Source organism: Triticum urartu, chromosome 4 (assembly GCF_003073215.2).
Source record: "Triticum urartu cultivar G1812 chromosome 4, Tu2.1, whole genome shotgun sequence".
Lineage (NCBI taxonomy): Eukaryota > Viridiplantae > Streptophyta > Magnoliopsida > Poales > Poaceae > Triticum > Triticum urartu.
Window position 1 is genome coordinate 336,454,828 of NC_053025.1, and position 22,318 is coordinate 336,477,145.

The 22,318-nt window shown below is 41.3% G+C and overlaps 1 long non-coding RNA gene across 25 annotated transcripts; it reads left to right on the forward strand.

Moving 5' to 3' along the window:
• The first annotated feature begins 13,928 nt into the window (after positions 1-13,928).
• On the forward strand, positions 13,929-20,275 carry LOC125551613. 25 transcript variants are annotated; one of them, XR_007302913.1, is made up of 9 exons: positions 13,929-14,345; positions 14,421-14,545; positions 15,490-15,513; positions 15,701-15,780; positions 16,279-16,329; positions 16,810-17,784; positions 18,210-18,281; positions 18,439-18,507; positions 19,554-20,275. It is a non-coding gene; the product is annotated as an uncharacterized LOC125551613 (long non-coding RNA). The 25 variants fall into 25 exon arrangements; XR_007302905.1 differs by lacking the exon at positions 18,210-18,281 and having other exon boundaries at positions 13,930-14,345; positions 16,810-17,579; positions 17,727-17,784; XR_007302906.1 differs by having other exon boundaries at positions 13,931-14,345; positions 16,810-17,579; positions 17,727-17,784; positions 17,876-18,507.
• Positions 20,276-22,318: the final 2,043 nt, after the last annotated feature.

The window sequence follows — 22,318 nt, forward strand, 5'->3', positions numbered from 1 at the left end:
ACATCCAATGGGCCGGAGAAGCGCCTGGGGGTGCTCCGAGGGGAGCACAACCCACCAGGGCGCACCTGGAGGCCCAGGCACGTCCTGGTGGGTTGTGCCCACCTCGGGTGCCCCCCAGACCGCCTCTTTACTCTATATAAATACCCCAATATTCTAGAAACCCTAGGGGACTCGATGAAAATCAATTCCAGCCGCCGCAAGTTCCAAAAACACCAGATCCAATCTAGACACCATCACAGAGGGGTGCATCATGTCCATTGGTGCCTCTCTGATGATGCGTGAGTAGTTCTTTGTAGACCTTCGGGTCCGTAGTTAGTTGCTAGATGGCTTCCTCTCTCTCGTTTGATTCTCAATACAATGGTATCTTGGAGATCCATATGATGTAATTCTTTTGCGTTGGGTTTGTTGGGATTCGATGAACTTTGAGTTTATGATCACATCTATCTCTTTTTATCCATGGAAGTTATTTGAGTCTTCTTTGATCTCTTATATGCATGATTGCTTATAGCCTCATATTTCTTCTCTCATATTTGGGTTTTTTGTTTGGCCAACTTGATCTATTTATCTTGCAATGGGAATAGGTGCTTTGTGATGGGTTCGATCTTACGGTGCTTGATCCTAGTGACAGAAGGGGAACTGCCACATATGTATCGTTGCCATTAAGGATAACAAGATGGGGTCTATTTCTACATAAATGGATCTTGTCTACATCATGTCATCGTTCTTATTGCATTACTCCGTTTCTCTATGAACTTAACACACTAGATGGATGCTAGATAGCGGTCGATGTGTGGAGTAATAGTAGTAGATGCAGGCAGGAGTCGGTCTACTAATCTTGGGCATGATGCCTATATAGTGATCATTGCATGGATATCATCATGATTATTTGAAGTCCTATCAATTTCCCAATAGTAATTTGTTCACCCACCGTTTGCTATTTATCTCGAGAGAAGCCACTAATGAAACCTACGGCCCTCGGGTCTCTTCCTTAATATATTTTCCTTTGTGATCTATTTTCCTTTGCTTTTATTTTCAGATCTATTAAACCAAAAATACAAAAATACCTTGCTGCAATTTATTTTATCCAATCTCGATTTATCCTATCTATCATATTTTTTATCACGTCCATTTGCCAATTTTTGGCGCCATTACCTGAAAGGGATTGACAACCCCTTTAACACATCGGGTTGCGAGTATTTGTTATTTGTGTGCAGGTGTTGTTTATGTAGTGCTGCTTGGTTCTCCTACTGGTTCGATAACCTTGGTTTCATCACTAAGGGAAATACCTATCGTTGTTGTGTCGCATCATCCCTTCCTCTTTGGGGAAATACCAACATAGTTCTAGCAGACATCAAAAGGAATTTCTAGCACCGTTGCCGGGGAGGAGCAAGTCAAGATAGTATCCCGGCCATGTGCCAATTTCTGTCGCCATTGCCAGGGAGACATCATCAACATCTACCAGGTTCCTAATCACAAATCTCATCTCCTCGCAATTTACATTATTTTCCATTTGCCTCTCGCTTTCCTCTCCCCACTTCACAAAAATTTGTCGTTTTATTCGCCCTCTTTTTCATTCGCCATTTTCTCGTCAGATCTATCCTTTGCTTGCAATCAAGAGTGATTTTGGTATGGCAACAACAGATGATGGCCTAACTCCTAAGATTGGACGTACGAGCAATCTAGATGCTAAAACTTTTATCTTGGGGCAAGGGAATGTTATGGGAAAAGAATGTATCCAAGAATTTTTCAATTGTGTTGGAAATCTAAGTCTTGATGATGCTCCTATACTTAGAAATACTAGATCTTATGCGGATGCTATTTCAACACTAGTTCTGAAACTTGAAAGTAAATTTATCCGTACTCATCCTACTTTGCAAAGATTGTTTTTTGAGCTTCCTGCTATAAAGAATCCTAAGGCTAAAAAGTTGGCCACTCTCGTTCTTATGAATGAATTTGATTACATAATATGGGAAGCTTGGGAAATCTTTGATTTTTATGGTATGAATCATGAAAAACCCATGATAGATGAAATTCTTTACAATAGTGATTATGTGTTAAGATATTTTCTTGGGGATAATAAAATCTTTGATGAGAATCTTAAAAAGGAAGTCCCCATTCTATATGTAATCCAACAAGTTTTCAATAATGTTAATCAACATTACTCTTGGATTGTTGCCGGAAATCAATGGGGATATGATGATAAGCAACTTAATAGTGCTAAGGTTTCTATGGATAATATGTTTTATGTTGTTTTTACAAAACCTCATGATGAAAACACCTCTAAATAAATTAAGAAGAAGGATGACAAAACTTAGATCCTTGTTTTATGCCTAGCTAGGGGCGTGAAACAATAGCGCTTGTTGGGAGGCAACCCAATGAATAAAATTTATTTTTGCCTTTTGCTTCCTGTTCTTGAGTGTTAGCAATATTATGCTACTATTATTATTATTGTTTTTTGTGTTTTAATTAGTGTTTGTGCCAAGTAAAGCCTTTAGGATCTTCTTTGGTGATAGTTGATTTGATCTTGCTGAAAAACAGAAACTTTTGCGCTCACGCAAATAATTTTCATTTTTAACCAGAACGTGATAAAATACCAATTCTTTTTGCAGAAGATTAGTATACAAATTGCTCAGGTCGTCCTAAGTTTCATAATTTTCAAAGTTAAAGAAGTATTTCAAACACCCAGATTGCTACATAGTTTTCTGTTTTTGACAGATTTTGTTTTCTTTTTGTTGTGTGCTTGTTTTGATGATTCTATGGTTTTCTTTGAAGAGTTTTTGCCATAGAAAAGTTGTAATACAATAGATATAATGCAAGAATAAGATATGAATTGGTTTGCAACATCACTTATAGTAGTGATTTGTTTTCTTATACTAACGGATCTCACAAAGGTTTGTTGAGTTTTGGGTGATTGGAGTTTTCATGTTTTGGGTGATGTTACGATGGATGAAGGAATAAGGAGTAAGAAGATCCTAAGCTTGGGGATTCCCATGGCATCCCAAGCTATTATCCAAAGAGAAGCAAGCAACTAAGCTTGGGGATGCCCCGAGTGGCATCCCCTCTTTCTTCTAACGACCATCGGTATTTTAATCGAAGCTATATTTTTATTCGTCACATACTATGAGTTTTGCTTGGAGCATCTTGTTATCAAATAATAAATTCCTTGGAAAGTGTTGGTATGGAAGGCACCCGTGGATACGGCTAGCCATGGGAAGTGAAAGTATGGTGGAAAAGGAATAAAATTTATTTTCTGTTTGGGAACCGCATATGATATATCTAGCATGGAAAGTGTGGGGAACTCTAAGTCGTTTTCGTTGCTGGGAAAAGTATGCCTCTCAAAATGTTTTTATCTCTCAATTTTCGCATTGAGCTCTGGCACCTCTACAAATCCCTACTTCCCTCCGCGAAGGGCCTTTCTTTTACTTTATGCAACTTTTATATTTAATTTGAGTCTCCATCTTCTCTTATAAAGCACCAACTAGGGGCACTATGATCGTAGTTGAGAACTGGGTGTAGCTAATATGCGAGTGTGTTTCATGAATGGATCAATGATTGAGCATGATGGGCCAGGGATAACTTATTTTAGCATTGATATTTTGAAAGACATGGTTGCTTGTTGATATGCTTGAGTATTTAAGTCTCATGTCAGAAGTAGACTATTGCTTTGAATCATATAAAATTCCAAATGTTCATGCTATAAAGAAAATGAGATGACATGTTAGGCAGCATTCCACATCACAAATTCTGTTTTTATCATTTACCTACTCGAGGACGAGCAAGAATTAAGCTTTGGGATGCTGATATGTCTCCAACATATCTATAATTTTTGATTGTTCCATGCTGTTTTATTATCATTCTTGGATGTTTTATAATCATTTTATATCATTTTTGGTACTAACCTATTGACATAGTGCCAAGTGCCAGTTGCTGTTTTTTGCATGTTTTTTAGATCACATGAAATCAATACCAAACGGAGTCCAAACACAGCGAAACTTTTTGTGGATTTTTTGGACCAGAAGACATCCAATGGGCCGTAGAAGCGCGTGGGGGTGCTTCGAGGGGAGCACAACCCACCAGGGCGCGCCTGGAGGCCCAGGCGCGCCCTGGTGGGCTGTGCCCACCTCGGGTGCCCCACGGACCACCTCTTTGCTCTATAATTACCCCAATATTTCCAAAACCCTAGGGGAGTCGACGAAATATTGATGCAGCTGCCGCAAAGTCTAGAACCACCAGACCCAATCTAGACACCATCTCAGATGGGGTTCACCACCTCCATTGATGCCTCTCCGATCATGCGTGAGTAGTTCTTTGTAGACCTTCGGGTCCGTAGTTAGTAGCTAGATGGCTCTCTCTCTCTATCTATCTCTCTTGATTCTCAATACAATTGTCTCTTGGATATCCATATGATGTAACTCTTTTGCGGTGTGTTTGTTGGGATCCGATGAACTTTGAGTTTATGATCAGATCTATCTCTTTTTATCCATGAAAGTTATTTGAGTCTTCTTTGATCTCTTATATGCACGATTGCTTATAGCCTCATATTTCTTCTTCGATATTTGGGTTTTGTTTGGCCAACTTGATTTATTTATATTGCAAAGGGAAGAGGTGCTTTGTGATGGGTTCGATCTTACGGTGCTTGATCCCAATGACAGAAGGGGAACCAACACATATGTATCGTTGCCATTAAGGATAACAAGATGGGGTATATTTCTACATAAATAGATCTTGTCTACATCATGTCATCGTTCTTATCGCATTACTCTGTTTCTCCATGAACTTAATACACTAGATGGATGCTGGATAGCAGTCGATGTGTGGAGTAATAGTAGTAGATGCAGACAGGAGTCGGTCTACTAATCTTGGACGTGATGCCTATACAATGATCATTGCCTGGGTATTGTCATGATTATTTGAAGTTTTATCAATTGCCCAACAGTAATTTGTTCACCCATCGTTTGCTATTTTTCTCGAGAGAAGCCACTAGTGAAACCTACGGCGCCGGGTCTCTTCCTTAATATATTGCCTTTGCGATCTATTTTCCTTTGCTTTTATTTTCAGATCTATTAAACCAAAAATTCAAAAAAACCTTGCTGCAATTTATTTTATCCGAGATCTATTTATCCTATCTATCATATTTTTATCACGTCCGTTTGCCAATTTTTGGCGCCATTACCCGAAAGGGATTGACAACCCCTTTAACACGTCGGGTTGCGAGTATTTGTTATTTGTGTGCAGGTGCTGTTTACGCAGTGTTGCTTGGTTCTCCTACTGGTTTGATAACCTTGGTCTCATCACTGGGGGAAATACCTACCGTCGCTTGTTGCATCATCCCTTCTTCTTTGGGGAAATACCGACGTAGTTCTAGCAGACATCAACTGTATCATGCCTTTTTTTCATAATGTATTCCATTTGTCAACAATGTTTATACATTCATCTACTCTTCCTGTGCATCAGCCATTTTAGTCGGTCATGGGAAAATCTGGAGTGAAAAGAGCAGTTAGTGCTACCTGTCGATGCAGATTTTTTCTGGTTACAGATAGCTCCTCAGAGGAGGATTCAGAGACAAATGACCAGCCGTATCCCCCCCAAGGTGCATTGATAACCCACGAGTATAGGGGATCGCAACAGTTTTCGAGGGTAGAGTATTCAACCCAAATTTATTGATTCGACACAAGGGGAGCCAAAGAATATTCTCAAGTATTAGCAGTTCAATTGTCAATTCAACCACACCTGAAAGACTTAATATATGCAGCAAAGTATTTAGTAGCAAAGTAGTACGTAAGTAACGGTAACGGTGGCAAAAGTAATAGTAGTAGTTTTTGTAGCAAACGTAACAGTGGCAACAAAAAAGTAAATAAGCAAAGATCAATATGTGAAAAGCTCGTAGGCAATGGATCAATCATGGATAATTATGTCAGATGTGATTCCTCATGCAACAGTTATAACATAGGGTGACACAGAACTAGCCCCAGTTCATCAATGTAATGTAGGCATGTATTCCGAATATAGTCATACGTGCTTATGGAAAAGAACTTGCATGACATCTTTTTTCCTACCCTCCCGTGGCAGCGGGGTCCTATTGGAAACTAAGGGATATTAAGGCCTCCTTTTAATAGAGTACCGGACCAAAGCATTACACTTAGTGAATACATGAACTCCTCAAACTACAGTCATCACTGGAAGTGGTCCCGATTATTGTCACTTCGGGGTTGCCGGATCATAACATATAATAGGTTACTATTGACTTGCAAGATAGGATCAAGAACTCACATATATTCATGAAAACATAATTGGTTCAGATCTGAAATCATGGCACTCGGGCCCTAGTGACAAGCATTAAGCATAGCAAAGTCATAGCAACATCAATCTTATAACATAATGGATACTAGGGATCAAACCCTAACAAAACTAACTCGATCACATGGTAAATCTCATCCAACCCATCACCGTCCAGCAAGCCTACGATGGAATTACTCACGCACGGTGGTGAGCATCATGAAAGTGGTGATGGAGGAAGGTTGATGATGACAATGGCGACGGATTCCCCTCTCCGGAGCCCTGAAGAGACTCCAGATCAGCCCTCCCGATGAAGATTAGGGCTTGGCGACGGCTCCGTATCGTAAAATGCGATGAATCCTTCTCTCTGATTGTTTCTCCCCGAACGTGAATATATAGAGTTGGAGTTGATGTCGGTGGAGTCTCATGGGGCCCACGAGGCAGGGGGCACGCCTCGGGGGAGGGGGGCCTCACTCTGACTCGACCGGAGATCCAATATGCCGTGCAGCAGGTGTGTCTTCATATGCATGCCCCCCAAGACGTTCACTGGGCTGTTGTCAAGCAGATTCTCCGCTATGTCTGTGGCACTATAGATCTTGGTGTCACGCTTCACGCCTCCGCCGACACCGCCCTCACCGCCTACTCTGATGCAGACTGGGCGGGCTGCCCTGACACTCGTCGCTCCACCTCGGGCTATTGTGTCTACCTTGGACCCTCACTTATCTCATGGTCGTCCAAGCGGCAGCCTACGGTCTCTCGATCCAGTGCTGAGGCTGAGTATCGTGCGGTGCCCAATGCCATCGCCGAGTGTTCGTGGCTTCGCCAGCTGCTTCAGGAGCTCTCTTGCCCTGTTGACCGTGCCACGATGGTCTACTACGACAATGTCTCCGTGGTCTACCTCTCCGCTAACCCGGTGCATCATCGATGGACCAAGCATATTCAGTTGGATATTCATTTTGTTTGGGAACAGGTGGCCCTTGGCCATATTCGTGTTTTACACGTTCCTACTTCCCAACAATTTGCAGATATCATGGCCAAGGGCTTGCCTACGGCGTCATTTGAGGAGTTCCGGTCCAGTCTTTGCGTCAGTCGCGGTGTCGCTTTGACTGTGGGGGGTGTTGAGTATATGTGTTATGTGCATATTGTGTATTGGTCCCGCCTCCTAGTTCTTTGTATAGTTGAGGTCTGTGGCCCACCTTTGTACATCATATATACGTGCCTATGCACGCGAGCAATACAACATGCAATTCCCACAACATACAGAGGGGATGCCTTTAGGGGCATCCCCAAGCTTAGGCTTTTTGGTGTCCTTGGATTCTAACTTGGGGTGCCTTGGGAATCCCCAAGCTTAGGCTCTTGCCACTCCTTGTTCCATAATCCATCAAATCTTTACCCAAAACTTGAAAACTTCACAACACAAAACTTAACAGAAAATCTCGTGAGATCCGTTAGAGAAAGAAAACAAAACACCACTTCAAGGTACTGTAATGAACTTATTCTTTATTTATATTTGTGTTAAACCTACTGTATTCCAACTTTACTATGGTTTATAAACTCCATTACTAGCCATAGATTCATCAAAATAAGCAAACAACACACGAAAAACAGAATCTGTCAAAAACAGAACAGTCTGTAGTAATCTGTAACTAACGCAAACTTATGGAACCCCAAAAATTTTAAAATAAATTTGTGGACATGAGGAATTTATCTATTAATCATCTGCAAAAACAATTAACTAAATAGCATTCTCCTATAAAAAATGGCAGCAATTCTTGTGAGCGCTAAAGTTTCTGTTTTTTGCAGCAAGATCAAAAACACTTTCCCCAAGTCTTCCCAACGGTTCTACTTGGCACAAACACTAATTAAACACAAAAAACACAACCAAAACAGAGTCTAGATAAATTATTTATTAATAAACAGTAACAAAAAGCAAGGAACAAAAATAAAATTGGGTTGCCTCCCAACAAGCGCTATCGTTTAACGCCCCTAGCTAGGCAAAAAAGCGAAGATAGATCTAGGCAATCCATAAGTGGCTCTCATAATAGATTAATAAGGTAACTTAATTTTCTTTCTAGGGAAGTGTTCCATGCCTTTCCTTAACGGAAACTGGAATCTAATATTCCCTTCCTTCATATCAATAATTGCACCAATCGTTCTAAGGAAAGGTCTACCAAGAATAATAGGACATGAAGGATTGCAATCTATATCAAGAACAATGAAATCTACAGGCACATAATTCCTACTTGCAACAATAAGAACATCATTAATTTTTCCCATAGGTTTCTTAATAGTGGAATCCGCAAGGTGCAAGTTTAAAGGACAATCATCAAATTCCCGGAAACCTAGCAAATCACACAAAGTTTTTGGGATCATGGAAACACTAGCACCCAAATCACACAAAGCATAGCATTCATGATCTTTAATTTTTATTTTAATTGTAGGTTCCCACTCATCATAAAGTTTTCTAGGGATAGAAACTTTCAACTCAAGTTTTTCTTCATAAGATTGCATCATAGCATCAACGATATGTTTAGTAAAAGCTTTATTTTGACTATAAGAATGAGGAGAATTTAGCACGGATTACAAAAAGGAAATACAATCTATCAAAGAGCAATTATCATAATTAAATTCCTTGAAACCCAAGATAGTGGGTTTGTTGCTATCTAAAGTTTTAACCTCTTCAATACCACTTTTACCAATTTTTGCATCAAGATCTAAAAACTCCGAATTTTTGGGATGCCTTCTAACTAAAGTTGACTCATCTCCAGTCACATCATTATCAAGATTCATATTTCAAAACAAGGATTTAATAGGGTACACATCAATTACTTTTAGATCTTCATTTTTATTCTCATAAAAACTAGAAGAACACGCCTTCACAAAGCAATCTTTCTTAGCACGCATCCTAGCGGTTCTTTCTTTGCACTCATCAATGGAAATTCTCATGGCTTTGAGAGACTCATTGATATCATGCTTAGGTGGAATAGATCTAAGTTTCAAAGAATCAACATCAAGAGAAATTCTATCCACGTTTCTAGCCAACTCATCAATCTTAAGCAATTTTTTTTCAATCAAAGCATTGAAACTCTTTTGTGAACTAATAAATTCTTTAATACTAGATTCAAAATCAGAGGGCATCTTATTATAATTTCCATAAGAATTGTTGTAGTAATTACCATAATTATTAGAGGAATTACTAGGAAACGTCCTAGAATTAAAATTACCTCTATACGCGTTATTACCAAAATTGTTCCTACCAACAAAATTCCCATCCATAGATTCATTATTATTCTCAATCAAAGTAGACAAAGGCATATCATTAGGATCAGTAGGAGCACTCTTATTAGCAAACAATTTCATAAGTTCATCCAATTTTCCACTCAAAACATTAATCTCTTCAATCGCATGAACTTTTTTACTAGTAGATCTTTCAGTGTGCCATTGAGAATAATTAACCATAATATTATCTAGGAGTTTAGTAGCTTCTCCTAAAGTGATTTCCATAAAAGTGCCTCCCGCGGCCGAATCTAAAAGATTTCTAGAAGCAAAATTCAACCCGGCATAAATTTTTTGTATAATCATCCATAAATTCAAACCATGTGTAGGGCAATTACATATCATTAATTTCATCCTCTCCCAAGATTGTGCAACATGTTCATGATCAAGTTGCTTAAAATTCATAATATCATTTCTAAGAGAGATGATCTTAGCGGGAGGAAAATACTTAGAGATAAAAGCATCTTTGCACTTATTCCACGAATCAATACTATTTTTAGGCAAAGATGAAAACCAAGCTTTAGCACGATCTCTAAGCGAAAACGGAAATAGCTTAAGTTTAACAATATCATGATCCATATCTTTCTTCTTTTGCATATCACACAAATCAACAAAGTTGTTTAGATTGGTAGTGGCAGCTTCACTAGGAAGGCCAGAAAACGAATCTTTCATGACAAGATTCAACAAAACAGTATTAATTCACAAGATTCAGCATCGGTAAGAGGAGCAATTGGAGTGCTAATAAAATCATTATTGTTGGTACTGGCAAAGTCACACAATTTAGTATTATCTTGAGCCATCGTGACAAGCAAGCAATCCAACACACAAGAAAACAAGCGAAAAGAAGAAAAAGCGAATGGAAGGAGAGGACAAAAGGAAAAGAGGGCGAATAAAACGGCGAGGGTGAAGTGGGGGAGAGGAAAACAAGAGGCAAACGGAAAATAATGTAATGCGAAGGATAAGAGTTGTGATGGGTACTTGGTATGTCTTGACTTGGCATAGATCTTCCCGGCAACGGCGCCAGAAATCCTTCTTGCTACCTCTTGAGCATGCGTTGGTTTTTCCTTGAAGAGGAAAGGGTGATGCAGCAAAGCAGTGTAAGTATTTCCGTTGGTTTTTGAGAACCAAGGTATCAATCCAGTAGGAGACCACGCGCGAGTCACCTTGTACCTACACAAACAAATAAGAACCTCGCAACCAACGCGATAAAGGGGTTATCAATCCCTTCACGGCCACTTGCAAGAGTGAGAACTGATAGAGATAATAATAATAAGATAATTTTTTTTGGTATTTTTATGATGTAGATTGAAAGTAAAGATTTCAAAATAAGGTGCCAGAAATAGCTAGTTAACGGGAGATTAATATGATAGAAGATAGACTTGGGGGCCATAGGTTTCACTAGTGGCTTCTCACAAGATAGTATAAGTATTACGGTGGGTGAACAAATTACTGTCGAGCAAATGATAGAATTGAGCATAGTTATGAGAATATCTAGGTATGATCATGTATATAGGCATCACGTCCGTGACAAGTAGACCGACTCCTGCCTGCATCTACTACTATTACTCCACACATCGACCGCTATCCAGCATGCATCTAGAGTATTAAGTTCATTAGAACGGAGTAACGCTTTAAGCAACATGACATGATGTAGAGGGATAAACTCATGCAATATGATATAAACCCCATCTTTTTATCCTCGATGGCAACAATACAATACGTGTCGTTTCCCCTACTGTCACTGGGATTGAGCACCGCAATATTGAACCCAAAGCTAAGCACTTCTCCCATTGGAAGAAAGATCAATCTAGTAGGCCAAACCAAACTGAAAATTTGAAGAGACTTGCAAACATAACCAATTATACATAAAAGAATTCAGAGAAGATTCAAATATTGTTCATAGATAATCTTGATCATAAACCCACAATTCATCGGATCTCTACAAACACACCGCAAAAGAACATTACATCGAATAGATCTCCAAGAGAATCGAGCAGAACTTTGTATTGAGATCCAAAGAGAGAGAAGAAGCCATCTAGCTAATAACTATGGACCCAAAGGTCTGAGGTAAACTACTCACACATCATCGGAGAGGCTATGGTGTTGATGTAGAAGCCCTCCGTGATCAATGCCCCCTCCGGCGGAGCACCGGAAAAGGCCCCAAGATGGGATCTCACGGGTACAGAAGGTTGCGGCGGTGGAATTAGATTTTCATGGTGCTCCTCGATGTTTTCAGGGTACGTAGGTATATATAGGAGGAAGAAGTAGGTTGGTGGAGCCACGAGGGGCCCACGAGGGTGGAGGGCACGCCCAGGGGGTGGGCGCGCCCCCTGCCTCGTGGCCTCCTTGTTGGTTGCTTGACGTCCACTCCAAGTCCCCTGGATCACGTTTGTTTCAAAAATCACGCTCCCGAAGGTTTCATTCCGTTTGGACTCCGTTTGATATTCTTTTTCCGCGAATCACTGAAATAGGCAAAAAACAGCAATTTGGGCTGGGCCTCCGGTTAATAGGTTAGTCCAAAAAATAATATAGAAGTGTATAAATAAGCCCATTAAACATCCAAAACAGAATATATAAAAGCATGGAGCAATCAAAAATTATAGATAGGTTGGAGACGTATCACCTAGTGACAAGCATTAAGCATAGCAAAGTCATAGCAACATCAATCTTAGAACATAATGGATACTAGGGATCAAACCCTAACAAAACTAACTCGATTACATGGTAAATCTCATCCAACCCATCACCGTCCAGCAAGGCTACGATGGAATAACTCACGCACGACGGTGAGCATCATGAAATTGGTGATGGAGGAAGGTTGGCGATGACGATGGCGATGGATTCCCCTCTCTGGAGCCCCGAACGGACTCCAGATCAGCCCTCCCAATGAAGATTAGGGCTTGGCGGCGGCTCCGTATTGTAAAACACGATGAATCCTTCTCTCTGATTTTTTTCTCCCCGAACGTGAATATATAGAGTTGGAGTTGATGTCGGTGGAGTCTCAAGGGGCCCATGAGGCAGGGGCCCGCGCCCTAGGGGGCGCGCCCTATACCCTCGTGGACAGGGTGCGGGCCCCCTGATGTTGATTATTTTTCCAATATTTTTTATTAATTCCAAAACGTGCCTCCGTGGATTTTCAGGTCATTCCGAGAACTTTTATTTCTGCTCAAAAATAACACCATGGCAATTTTGCTGAAAACAACGTCAGTCCGGGTTAGTTCCATTCAAATCATGCAAATTAGAGTCCAATACAAGGGCAAAAGTGTTTGGAAAAGTAGATACATTGGAGACGTATCATGCATGCTCTAACTTGCCAGGGTTATATTGCTCATATCATGCATATGGTGTCTTGCATTGCCATGCCATCTTCTTAGATTAGACATGCTTTGTGTGAATGCCTCTTGTTTGCTTTCTATATCAGATATGTGAATTATGCAATGCCATGTTTTTCAGCTAGTTATCATATATGTGAATTATGCACTGCCATGTAGCCATGCATCATATATGTGAATTATCTCATGCCATCCTTTTTTTTCAATACGTATTCCATCTGTCGACAATCTGGGTATATTGAACTACTCTTCATGTGTATTAGCCATTTGAGCCGGTTATGGAAAAAATCAGGCATGAAAACAAGGTCTTCAGAGAAGGCAATGATACCTGTTGAAGTATATATCTCGATGGTTACAGCTAGCTCCTCAAAGGAGGATTCGGAGACAGATGACCAGTCCTATATCCCACCTGAGGTGTATGCTCTAATTTGCAATGTTTATATTTCTTATATCATGCATATGGTGTCTTGCATTTCTTAGTTTAGACATCATATGCATAATATTCAATTCTATCTGCCTAGTTTAGAGATCATACATGCGAGTGCCAGCTGCTTAGTATATGAATCAATTATGTCAATTATATCATGCCATCCTGTATACTTAGACAACATGTATGTGAATTATTTCACCCCAACCTATTTTAGAAAGATATCATATAGTTTTGTCATGTCATCCTATTTAGATACTCATCATATGTTGAATTATGCCATTATATCCTGTTAAGTAATCCATCATATATCTGAAACTATGTCATGCTATTCTGTTTAGTTAGCCATCATATATGTGAAATTGTGTCATGCTGTCCTATTTGGTTAGACCACATTTAAAACTATAATGAGGCTAGCCAACTCGCTCTCACAAAGCTCCCCCGATTTGGAGCTTCGTTGGCCGTCAGATCTGCATTCCAGCGCGCCTGAGCCATCAGATCTTCACGACGGTTAAAACTAATTTTCACCCGGCGGTAGTTTTCATTGTCCAATGACGGGTGGGCTCGTGGCACGCTGGTTGGCTGGGTCGCCTATTTCCGCGTGCAGGGCGTTTTGCCCAATCCCCACCACGCGCTCCGCACCCAATCCCCCGTCTCCCCAGGCCCCAGTCCCCACCGGATAAACCCTAGCCTCACCAAGCCCCACATCTCGCGCTCCTCCCTCCTCCATCCTCGTTAGCCGCCGCCGCCGTTCTGCCTCCCTCCTCTCTCCCCTACAACCACGTCGCCAGGAGGAAACCGCCGTTCGTGGCGCCATGCCGCTGCCGGGGTGTTGTGCACGCTTCGTTCCCCACAGCCCCTCCCTCATCCTCGCTCATCACCGCCGCTGCCTGCTACTCCCCTCCACCATCGTTGGTGCTTCTGGGTCGAATCTGGCGTTGGTGGGTTGGAGCTCGAGCTAGAGGCCAAGACGGGGAAGGTTAGAAAAATGAGAGACTGGATGGAGGTGCTCGAGACCGAGGAAGCTGGAGATGGTCAGATCCCTCTCCCCATATCTATTCTCTTAGTTTTTCCTCTTCAAACCTTCGTTGATGGTATCTCTCCCTTAGCACAATTAGCTTCACTGGCCATCCGGTGGTTGGATCACGAGCCAATTCTCTGGTCGCGATGGGGTTGAGCTGCGCAGGAGGGGGAGGAGGCTGGCGACAGGGAACCGGGCCAGGGAGGAGGCAAGGTATGTGTTGTCCCGTGCTTGTCTCTTCACGTTTTCCTCCTACCATGTATCTGTTTGTTTCCAGAGTGGATCCATGCCACCAAATTCTTGGATAAAAAATGAGTGCCTAGATATGTATGCTGACATGTGAGTTAATTATTTGGAAAAAAAAATATAATCATATATGTATTGCCAACAATTTTTATGTTTAAAGCAACCAATTTTGTGAAAAGAGTGGAGAGAAAGATACATGTGCAATTTCTTGATGTTACATCGGATGGATACTCGATCTTTAAACATAAGCACAGATGAATATGTACAAATTCAAGGAAAGGCCAATGAAATAGTTGTCTGTACACATATGTGCCAGTTTTATACCTGGTTGTCTGCTTGCATTATTTATTCGGTTTCAATTCAGTTTGAGTAGATTGTTATCCGTGAGCGATACTTGCTACTATTTGTCGCCATGCACCAATTTGCATACCTATTTTAGGCACAGAAACTAACCATGACTGAAAATCATGTATATATAATTTAGTATGATTCATGGTGAGAAAATCATGATTTAATAAACGAAAGGTGGTTTGTTTTGCTAACAGTAATGAGTATAAATGTAAATCGCAGATCATACCCTGCTGCTAGAGGCTCCATGTTGTTTATGCTAGACAACACAACGGTGCTTGTGTTATCTATAGTTGAAGTCGCAGTTTAATATTCTTTGCTTTATGCTTGTGTTATATGTGGTTGAAGGGGCATCCTTGTTAGTTTGCATGGTCTATGTAAGAAGGGGCAGTACAATGCTTGCCAAGTTTGTTTATATTCTGATGGCTGTTGAATTCTAGACAATGGAGAGTTGAATTTGTTACGTACATAGGTACTAGCCATAGGATACTTTACTCATTGACGACAGGTAGTTTTAGAGAACTTCTGAAAATTCTAATCCAGGTTTTCCGTGTTCCATTCAGGAAGAACGCACAGTCTGCACTGGGGTATAAAATTATCTACTACTTACCTTTGTGTCTCGACATATGCTTGTGAATCGTGCTACCAGAGGCCAACATTATCCAGTATCATAGCGATGCTAAAAATGCCTATTGGTTATTCTGCATATTCTCATCTGATTTCTCATATATAGATATTAATTTCCTTTCATGGGAGGCCTTCATTACATTTCAGCGGCGGTTGCGGATGTGGTCGGCGGTTGAGGGAGGGTCTCCGACTAGAGCAGTAGGAGCAAGGAGCTCGAGGAAGTTCAGGTTTGCCTCTATATCCTCTCTCTTTCCTCCACTTTGTTCTTGCATTTAGATGATACAATTTGTGATCATGTGTATGTGCATTTATGAGATCTTTGCTGCTAGGCACAGAGTTTATGGTTACTGAATTGGATAATAGAGAGTCACAACTTCAGTTTTCAATTACAGTAGTTGATGTGTTATGTTTGCTGCAATGTGTCATGTGTGTTTGAGAGAGAGGGATGAAAAAGAGGGGACTGGAAGCTTGATCATTGCTAGGATCTAGATTCAGAGAGAGGGATGAAAAAGAAGGGACATGGATTCAGAGAGGGATAAAAAGAGGGGACTGAAAGATCTTGCATTGCGTTTCTTCATCTACCAATACGATTTTGTGTACCATTTGAACATAACCAAGCAGTATAACAAAATGTGCTGGTAATATCCCTTTCTTATTTTGTAATTGGACAAATATTTGCACATGTGCCACGTCTATGCAGTCTTTCTAACTGATGCAGTTTCTAGGTTTATGGCTTCTCACGGGATGTGATTCTGGTCATGCTGCCTGTTATGAAGGTAAAAACAAAGTTATGTGTTTCTTCGGTTTAGTTTGGTCTGCATCTATCCCAGAGAGCAAGTGTTCACAGGTCCAGTGCTTATGTCGTTATTAATTAGTCTGGATTCTGTTCTCGTGTAGAATATTCTGTTTAGTTTGGTCTGCATTTGTCCCATAGAGCGAGTGTTCACAGGTTGATTGCTTATGGCCGTTATTAATTAGTCAAGATTCTGGTCTGATGTACTCCCTCTGTTCCTAATATTTGTCTTTCTAAACATTTCAAACAGACTACAACATATGGATGTATGTAGACATATTTTAGAGTGTAGATTCACTCATTTTGCTTCGTATGTAGTCACTTGTTGAAATCTCTAGAAAGACAAATATTTGGGAATGGAGGGAGTAGAATATTCAGTTTAGTTGGTCCACATTTGTTCCAGAGAGCGAGAGTTACTGATAAAATACTTATCTGGCTTAAATTAAATTTTATGGATTTACAGGTTGAGGCGAGCATCATGAAGATGAGCAGGCGAGTGGCTGATACAGAGAGCTCCTCGAACGGGGAAGTAGCATTGCTGGAGGAACTCAAAGATGAGCTAGTCAATTTTGGCATGTCCAGTTCATGTAACCTTTGCATCTTTACATGTCTTTGCCTTACTGCCATTTTATTTTTGCTGCTTTGGGATTAGGTTCCGAAGTCATGCCTTTGCCTTACTATTGTGCTAATACTGGATGCAACATTGTGGACCTTTGGTTCGAGCATGGCCAGCATGGCCACGGATTGTAGGGGAGGAATGTATTGCCTAATAAGTTGTATGCTTTCTTCGGATCCTCTGTGCTTCCTATCACATCTAGCTTGGCCACCTACAGATTCTTGGGTCCAGGTGAGCTCTCCCTCCACTTTCCAAGTTTTGCTTGCTCTTTCTGGGCTATTTGTGTAGGCTAACCCCTTTCCTATGTCTCTTATTTTATTATGGATCATGGAAGCGGGAAGTGTAACTCACATTTTTAGAACACTGATCCTTTAGGTATATATAGTTTGGTTTTCTGAAAGTGGATTGCATTTGCTTCCTGATCACATTGAAACAAGAGTGGAAATAACCATCGTCCGCCGTCCGTTCTTCCTCCCTCAGGTTCCTGATCTGAATCAGAGGGAACACGAGGTCACATTCGCAAAGTGGCGGAAGGGGGCTGCAACGTTTTTCTTCAGTCTGATAATCATATAGTAATTAGATGGTGTATTACTATGGCGGTGGTATACTGACTTGGTGTAAGAATCACTAACATGACTTTACGTGTACAAATCTTATAGGTTAATGATATTAAGAATTAGTAGCGTGTTTTTTGTTTACCGCTGGATTTGCTAACAAGCTGTCTCTTGTGTTGTTGATATGTTGACTTGCCGTTTTTGGTTCAGTTGAAGGGTTCTCTAGGCTTAAGATCTTTCTAGGATAATTGCGTCATTGAATCTGAAGGTATTTGATTGGTTTCTCAACTCATGTATCGATAAGCATTTTTTCATCCTCAATATATTGTTACTTACCTGACTTGTCGTGCATTTGTTAGGTTTCTGAGGAAGTTCACTTCTTGCACGCGGCGTATAACTTGAGTTGCCTAAAAATGATTTTGCTAGTTCGATGAAAACTTAAAATAACCAAGGGAAATTTCTCAGTTTTGTTGTTCTTGCTCTTCTCAGATCTTAGGTTGGGGGTATTAACATATATGCCACACACTAAGTTTAGATCTTAGTGTGAGATTAAATAGGGATAAATCCTTGTGCCATGTTGAAGAATTAGAATTACAAAAAAGAAAGGAAATATTAAAGAAGGGATATGGTTGATTAGGTTATTTTGGTGTTTCTTTGTAAATAATGACATGCTAACTTGCTGGTTTAATTTAGGTGTGTGGAATATAGGAAATACAAGGAGAGATATTCAGTTGCAATCCAGCTTTATTTTCAAAGTGAAACATGGTATACATGCATAGCATGCTGGTCTTTTACTCTATAGTTGTGCGCCGCCATGGTGTCAACTTTGAACTTGCAAACTGAACTATAAAATGTTTTAATGCCTTGGCGCATGAAGTTTTCTTTGCCTGCTCTGACTACTTCATTTATGTTTATTTATCAGGTTATGCGATCTCCTGTGTTGCTGCATGTTGATCTTCTGTTTTGTTGTAACTCTGTTTTGCTGCTCGAGGTTTGCTTCCTTTCTTTCTAGCTACATGTGTATTCTTTGAATTCAAGCTACATGCATGTTTACCTTTTGCTCACGGAATAGTTTAGTTATATTGAACAGGAGCATCTCTGTTATTAGAGAAATACTAGGCTCGTGCTTCTTCATAGTGGCCATCTCTTTTTTTGTGAGAAGTGTGCCTTATGGCTTATTCTTATATATTCAGTTCTTCTGCCTTTCAACAGTCAATTACCAAGCCATTTTTATGGAGCCGATAGTGTTACTTCTGGTGGTCCGTGATAACTGAAAATATCTTTCATTATCATTGCTTACTATCTAGCCATTTTTCTTTTCACTTTGCTTTGATGTGTTTGTTTCTATTGAGTCTCTGCTACCCTACAACATCAAGATGAAAACTAAGCATGTGAGTTTCTTGGAGCAGCCCTACATGTGGTTGTTGTGCCTTTTTCCCTTGTTCTTTTGAAATGCAACATGACAGTAGCCAATGTCATATATCAGGGTTGTAAACCTATTAGATTTGGGACAGAGGAAACTATGAAGATCTTATTATTGCAAAGTAAAAGTTGATATTAGTGCCAACTTAGGTGATCTGGTCCGAAGGGGTATCTCAGCTTTATGAGTTGATAGTATATTTGCATCTAAGAATAAACCTTAGCTTTTAGATAGAATTTATGAGTGAAAGTATTCTGGTGTATACCATCCTTTGTGCTGGATTGTCATGGTTATTGTGGTTGTCAATTTTGTTGACAAAATAGATCCAAATGATATCTTTTTCGGTGTCTTATGGTAGATATATTTGGTATGCTGTTTCGTGCATTCTTCGGCTTTATGATTAGTATTCCTAGATATTTGAACAAAATTTAGCTATTAAATATACATCCCAGGAAATTTACATTATTACAGTGGGGCACTCCTTTGCACGGTTTTCAGCATAAGAGATTTAACCTTTTTTGCAGTATCATTCTCCCTGGCGGATTACAAATAGGTTGTTGTTCTAATTACAAGCATGCCTTCAGCTCATGGTTCTTATATTTTTGTATTTTCCATAGGACAATTTCCTGGATTAATATCTATACTGGAGATCTAGGAGTCCACCCGAATTCAGTCTCCATGAAGCCGTTCATCCAGGATCCACCAAAATTCAAATGATATGTGAAAAGCGTGTGCTAGATGTGGCCCCTATCCAGCGTTTTGATCTGTCCACTCAGGTGCTTTTGTCTAGGTGGTAACACAACAAGCTGCTTATCTTATAGAAACTTATTATACGTACAGTCCTATGTTCGTTCTGCTTGCATGTTAGAGAAAGAGCTTCTGCCCCTATGTGAGTAATCCTATGGGAATTAGCAACGTTGGTTGTACTTTCAAGCAGGCAGAATCCAATGCAAGTTTTTGGAGCAGTTGGGTTCCAGAACAAACGACTAGGTATTCCCAAAGAGGTCATTCCACTGGTGGCTAGCATAATATCTTCATGTCGGGACAAGTAAGATGACAGATCATTTCTCAAATAATATGCCGCTGTTCTCAATAATATGCTGCTGTCCTCAACGGTCTTTGGTGCAGCGATCCAAGCAAGCAACCATCATTCTACCAGCTTTTGTCATCGCTGAAGAAATTACAGTGGTTACATTGTTACATAAAGCCTATGACAATTTGTGAGTGTTGTTTGTGCAATATACTGGTTTTATGGCAGGTGCATGTATGAATTCAGATGGTAGTGGTCTCCTTGTTTACAGTTATAAGAATAATAAAAATATTTATAATGTTCTTTCCACTATTACAATCTCATAGATTACATTACCTGCTTCCATTAGAAAGGAACTGTGGCTCATGGGTTTACTGGATGATCTTTTTGATAGACATTTTAAAAATAGCATGGTTTAACACATGGGCTTTCTATTACGAGTATCGAATATGTCCTTGCAAAATGAAACTATTTTCATCGACAACATAGCTTTAGCGGGTCTTTGTGCCATTTGGCGCAACGGGTCAACTAGTATATGTGAATTACCACATCTATCTATCATACAATGTCTGTACGTTCAATTTCTTTTCTTATTTATCACCCATTTGAATTGGAGGGGGTGATGGTAGTATCTAAGGGAGCAAAAACCCATTCTTCACAAAAGAAGGCGCTATCCGTTAATGCAGATAGGACCATGGTTGTACAGGCCCACGAACTAGCCCCACCACACATAATCGAGACTCTTCCAGATTGCACAATTACACCGTTGGATAAAGAACTAGCTACAACCCATCTAACCCCAACCCCAGCAGAGAGTAACCCACTTCTAGTTCACACAACACCATGTCCACCACAGACTATCCCCACACGAGTAGTTTGTAAAGCAACTGCAGTGTCCAAAGCACGAAGACCACCACAGAGAACCCAAACTCCATGTTTAAACTAGAAGAGCAACTATTCTCAGGTCAGATTACGTAGCTATGGTCCTGTAATGCCCCGAGATCGTTCGCCAGGTGTCTTCCAGTTATTCGCTGTCTTTGCCATGTCATTTGCTTGCGTGTTGCATTTTTCCATGTCATCATGTGCATTGCATCATTATGTTTTCAAAACTTGCATCCGTCCAGGTCTCCCCGTCCTCTCTGGTATCCGTTCTGAGCCCAACCACACTTGCACGCGCCCGCGACATGTCCGAAATAGTATTTTATAAGTGGACGGAAAATGTTCTCAGAATGGGTTGAAAGTTGGCATACAGTGTTGTTATAGTGTAGATAGGCCGCTTGCCAAGTTTCATCGCATTCAGAGTCCATTTAACGCCCCAACGGATAACTATAGCGGCATATAGCCGGTCAAATCGTCGGACGTTTTCGGTCTCCGGAAATGGTTGTCGGGTTGCATTCCTCCTCTCTCTTCTCAGTCCAACCACACACTTGACCTTGTTCGCCTAACCCCTCTTTGCACAGTGCATCGACCCCTCGCCCGTGTCCGAAACTTCCCCGAACCCGAACCGGACTATCGTTACCGTTGGGTCCGGATCATCCTCAAACATCTATAAAATATCTATGTTTTCGTGTTGGACTCTTTTAGCCTATTTTTCTCGAACCGTCTGATTTCGATCAGAGGGTCCTAAACCTGCCCTGTCTAACCCACCTACCTATTTAAGCAGTGCAATCGGTAGATGAATCCCTAATTCTAGGGATCCTCCTCCCCGCCGCCACTCTCTACCATCTCCATCGGGATCCCCTCCCAATCCAAACCCCCAACCATGGCCGCTTCCTCCACCGAGCCCACCTACGTCCATCATTTCCCCCAACAGCCCAACCAGCGCCCCGCCTGTTTGATCCGGAGGAGAGGAGCTCCTCCATGCCCCACCTCACATCAATCCAGCAGCACGGCAGCTCCCCAGCGACCGCAACCCTCCTCCTCGCTCGATCCTGAGCGGAAGAGGACCCCGACGGCTCATCCCCGCGCAACCGCGAGGCACCGACCCTGCAACAACCTCACCGGAGTTCCCAACCAGGCCGGACCTTCTGCAGATCATCATCACCGGAGCATCCCTCCACTCAGGCCGCTTCCCCACTGCACTTCTCCCTCTCCCTTCTTCTCTTGTGCCCTGCCTTTTCTCTGCCTCACCTCCCCATCTCTTCCCCTGCAGGAACCCATGGCCCCATCCCCATGGAGCTGCGACCGCCGCCGCCAAACATCTCTGATGCTGTCCAAGCCCTCCTTGCCACTGGACCCGGCGTCCCACGCAGCCCCGCTCCTGGATCCACCCGTTCCCCGGCCTCCCGTAGCTGCGTCGCCGCCCCGCTGGCAGCAAGCTCCTCCCATGCCTTGGCTGTTTCGAGCCAAGGA